Source organism: Cavia porcellus, unplaced genomic scaffold (assembly GCF_034190915.1).
Source record: "Cavia porcellus strain 051 isolate PalLab524CR breed Dunkin Hartley unplaced genomic scaffold, mCavPor4.1 scaffold_8, whole genome shotgun sequence".
Taxonomy (NCBI): Eukaryota; Metazoa; Chordata; class Mammalia; order Rodentia; family Caviidae; genus Cavia; species Cavia porcellus.
In genome coordinates this window covers 74405099-74410205 of record NW_026947491.1, presented here as the reverse complement: position 1 = coordinate 74410205, position 5107 = coordinate 74405099, and the positions used below count along the sequence as shown (strand labels likewise).

The 5107-nt window shown below is 44.8% G+C and overlaps 1 pseudogene; it reads right to left on the bottom strand.

The window, feature by feature from the left end:
• Window positions 1-637: 637 nt before the first annotated feature.
• On the bottom strand, window positions 638-4123 carry LOC106028946 (uncharacterized; annotated as a pseudogene).
• Window positions 4124-5107: the final 984 nt, after the last annotated feature.

The window sequence follows — 5107 nt, the reverse complement described above, 5'->3', positions numbered from 1 at the left end:
AGGCTGAAGGATTCAATCCAAGGTCTGGAGTTCACCCTAGTGTCTTGTGCAAGTCCACACCAGCAGGCTGATGGGTCTGCGACAGAAGGCCAAAGACTCTGTGATGAAAGGCTGAAGAGTCTATGCTGGAAAGCTGAAGAGTCTATACTGGAAGCCAGGAGGCAAGGTTCAAACTGAAAGCAAAGCCTGGAGCTTCTCCCAAGAATGGAATCAATTCGTCCTTCCTCCTCCCCTTTTATACCTTGAGGTGATAACCCACCCTAGGGTGGGTCTTCTTCTGCATCCTTGGGTGTAGAATTGCTAAACCCATTTAGTTAGCATCTAATTGTCTCAAGTTGACACAATCAATCAACCACTACAATCCACCCCTTGTCAACTTGGCAACCAGAAACATTTCCTTAAACTAGTTCCAGATACATAAACATGCATATAATTGTGCCTATTATAACAGTCCTTCATACAAACAGAAACACAATAATTCCCCTACCAAAATATACAATGTAACTTTTCTTTGGTTGATGATTGCTCTTATCAGTTCATAAGCTTAACATTATAACACAAGTTTAACAATTCCCAAAACACAGCATTAAGTCTAGCATTATGTTACATTGAAACCGTATTTGGGGAGAAATAGTAATCATAGTCCTCTTTTCTGTAACTGATCATGGGGTCATAGCTGGTATTTAGAACTTCCTTCTTCCACTACCCATTCTGCATCCCCTTGGCCTTCAGCAAGCACCTCAGCAGGTCTCAGTTCTTTCCCTAGTGGAGTGACCCGTACCTTCATTCCTGAAGGTTCTGGACAACTTGTCACTTTGTCTGGATTAGGTTGCTCTAGTTTTCCATTAACCTTAATGACAGGGCATGGTAATACTAAAAGGCGCACTAAGGAATCTCCTGCACTCCATGTATATTCTTCCTTTCATCCATTGTGGAGAAGTAGTCCAACTTCCCCTTGGTAGCCTGGGTCAATCACCCCTGACAACACTGTGACTTCCTTTTTAGCTTGTTTCCTCAGAGACATGAGGAGACCAAAATGACCAGGGGCAAGTCTTAGCTTCCAAGTATAAGCCTTCCCCCCTCTGGAACCAAAACTTCTAGGCCAGTAGAAAATGAAGTCATGGGAACAGGATGCAAAAATTTTGCTAGTGGATCACTAGGGGTAATGGTGAGTGGCACCATTCCTACTTCCACCCCTTGATTCCTGGACCAATGAATCCTGGCTATGGGAGACACAGGGCTGGCTATATAATGGACGTCGATTCAAAGCATATGCAGCCTGTTGAAGTACTTTACCACAGCCTTGCAAACTATTGCCACCTAGCTGGCGTTGTAACTGTGTCTTTAAAAGGCCATTCCATCTTTCTATCAATCCAGCTGCTTCTGGATGGTGAGGGACATGGTAGGACCAGTGAATTCCATGAGCATATGCCCACTCTCTCACTTCTTTAGCTGTGAAATGTGTTCCTTGGTCAGAGGAAATGCTATGTGGAATTCCATGATGGTGGATAAGGCATTCTGTGAATCCAAGGATGGTAGTCTTGGCAGAAGCATTACGTGCAGCAAAGGCAAAGCCATATCCAGAATATATCTATGCCAGTGAAGACAAAGTGCAGTCCCTTCCATGATGGAAGTGGTCCAATATAATCAACCTGCCACCAAGTTTCAGGTTGATCACCTCGGGGAATGCTGCCATATCACGGACTCAGTGTTCGCCTCTGCTACTAGCATACTGGGCATTCAGCAGTGGCTGTAGCCAGATCAGCATTGGTCAGTGGGAGTCCATGTTGCTGACCCCATGCATACACTCCATCCCTGCCACCTTGGCCACTCTGTTCATGGGCCCATTGGGCAATGACTGGGGTGGCTGAAGAAGGTTGGCTACTGTCCAGAGAACAAGTCATCTTATTCACTTGATTATTAAAGTTGTCTTCTGCTGATGTTACCTTTTGGTGAGCATTTACTTGGGAAACAAATATTTTCATATCCTTTGCCCATATAGAGAGGTCTGTCCAACACCTCTTCCCCAAATATCTTTGTCATCAATTTTCTAATTACTTTCCTTCCAAGTTACTGACCATCCAACTAGACCATTGGTTACAGCCCATGAATCAGTATACAGTCTCACATCTGGCCATTTCTTCTTCCAGGCACAATGTACTACCAAGTGCACTGCTCAAAGTTCTGCCCACTGTGATGATTTCCCTTCACCACTGTCTTTTAAGGATGTCCCAGAACAGGGCTATAATGCTGCAGCTGTCCACTTGCGGGTGGTGCCTGCATAACGTGCAGAGCCATCCGTAAACCAGGCCCTAGTCTTCTCATCCTCTGATAACTGACCATATGATACACCCCACAAGGTTATAGATGCATGCTGGGAAACTGAAGGCAACATAGCAGGTATAGGAGCCATAGGTATTTGGGCAACTTCCTCATGTAATTTACTTGTACCTTCTGGGCCTGCTCTGGCTCGATCATGAATATACCACTTCCATTTAATGATAGACTGTTGCTGGGCATGTCCAACTTTATGACTTGGTGGGTCAGCTAATATCCAGGCCATGATAGGCAACTCAGCTTGCATGGTGACTTGGTGTCCCATAGTCAAGTGTTCAGTTTCCACTAGGGCCTAGTAGCAGGCTAACAGTTGTTTCTCAAAGGGAGAGTAGTTGTCTGCAGATGATGGCAGAGCCTTACTCAAAAATCCTAAAGGCCTCCACTGTAATTCACCAATGGGGGCCTGCCAGAGTCTCCAAACAGCATCTTCATTTGTTACTGATACCTTGAGCACCATTGGATCTGTTGGATCATATGGCCCCAGTGGAAGAGCAGCCTGTAAAGCATCCTTGACTTGTTGCAAAGCCTTTTCCTGTTCTGAGCCCCACTCAAAATGAGCCGCTTTCCAAGTCACTTGGTAAATGGAGCAGAGTAAGACACCTAAATGAGGAATGTGTTGCCTCCAAAATCCAAATAGGCCCACGAAGCATTGTGCCTCCTTTTTAGTGGTAGGAGAAGCCAGATGCAACAATTTATCTTTTACCTTAGAAGGGATATCTCTATATGCTCCACACCACTGGACTCCTGGAAATTTCACTGAGGGAGAAGGACCTTGAATTTTTGTTGGATTTATTTACCATCCTCTGGCTCTCAAATGCCTTACTAACAAATCCAATGTGGTTGCTACCTCCTGCTCACTAGGCCCAATCAGCATAACATCATCAATGTAATGGACCAGTGTGATACCCTGTGGCAGAGAAAAGTGATCAAGATCCCTTTGAACCAAATTATGACATAGGGCTGGTGAGTTAATATACCCCTGAGGTAAGACTGTGAAGGTATATTGCTGGCCTTGCCAGCTAAAAGCAAATTGTTTCTGATGATCCTTATGGATAGGTATGGAGAAAAAGGCATTTGCCAAATCAATAGCTGCATACCAAGTACCAGGAGATGTGTTAATCAGCTCAAGCAAGGAAACCACATCTGGTACTGCAGCTGCAATTGGAGTCACCACCTGATTCAGTTTACGGTAATCCACAGTCATTCTCCAAGACCCATCTGTCTTCTGCATAGGCCAAATGGGGGAACTGAATGGAGATGTGGTGGGCACCACCACCCCTGCATCCTTTAAGTCCTTGATGGTGGCAGTAATCTCTTGGATCCCTCCAGGAATGCGATACTGCTTCTGGTTTACTATTTTACCAGGCAAAGGCAACTCTAGTGGCTTCCATTTGGCCTTCCCAACCATGATAGCCCTAACATTACAGGTTAGGGAACTAATGTGAGGATTCTGCCAGGTTCTAAGTACATCAATCCCAATTACACATTCTGGAACAGGGGAAATAACTACAGGGTGAATCCGAGGACCTATTGGACTCACTGTAAGTTGGACCTTTGCTAAACCGCCATTGATTACTTGGCCTCCATAGGCCCCTACTCTTACTGGAGGGCCACAGTGACATTTTGGATCCCCTGGAATCAGTGTTAGTTCAGAACCAGTGTCCAGTAATCCCTGAAATGTCTGATCATTCTCCTTCCCCCAGTGGACAGTCACTCAGGCAAAAGGCCGTAGGTCCCTCTGGGGAAGGATGGGAGAAAGATTAACAGTGTAAATTTTGGGGAGCATTCAAGGGGACCTGGCTCCCCATCATTAAAGGGGTTCAGGGTCTGTAAACTGGTTCAAATCTGGGAACTGGTTGAGGGGCCGTGATTCCCTGTTACCATGATTTGATGTAAGGTTCTATTCATTTGCCTGTAAATTTTTTCGATTATATAAATCTAGTAAAAATTTTGTAGGCTTCATATCTATTTCACTTCTAGGAACACCATGACTAATCAGCCAATGCCAGAGGTCTGCATATGTTAGATTATTCTGGTCATTGTTTCACCTTTGCTGTCCATTATGGTAAGTACGTGTGGACCCTGCTTTTGGTGATTAAGTGCTGCTACTTGACCTTTGCCACTCCGGGACCCAATCAAGCCCATTGCCCTTAAATATCCCAATTGAGTAACTGTGGTCCCCACTATAAGGTCTGGCATGCAAAGAAGAGTAGTAACAGGGCCCTTCAGGGATGCTGGTGCTCCCTTCACAAATCTGTTTCTCAAGGTGCTGGTGAAGGGTATGTTTTCTGGATCATCCCAATGTGGAGGATTAGGTTTAACTTGACAGATCCACTCCAGCATTCCCATTTCCCCGAGTCTATGAATCCCCTCATCAATAGTGAACCATGGGATATCAGGCATCTCTAATTCATTCACAGTGGGCCATCTTTTGATCCATATCTCTGCCAATCATCCAAATAAACTATTAACACCTTTCTTCACTCCATGAGCTATGACATTAAATTCAGAATCCCTACTTAATGGGCCCATATCAACAAATTTAGCCTCATCCAGATGTATGTTTTTGCTACCATTATCCCACACTCATAAAATCCAGTCCCATGCTTGCTCATCAGGCCTCTGCTTATAAGAGTTGGAAAACTCAAGAAGCTTTTGGGAGTATAACGAACCTCTTCATGGGTCACATTACGTATCTCACCTTTAGGAGCTTTTTGTGATTTGAGGCTGGTTATAGGCCTGGAGGCAAAAACTGGTGTTAAGGATGGGT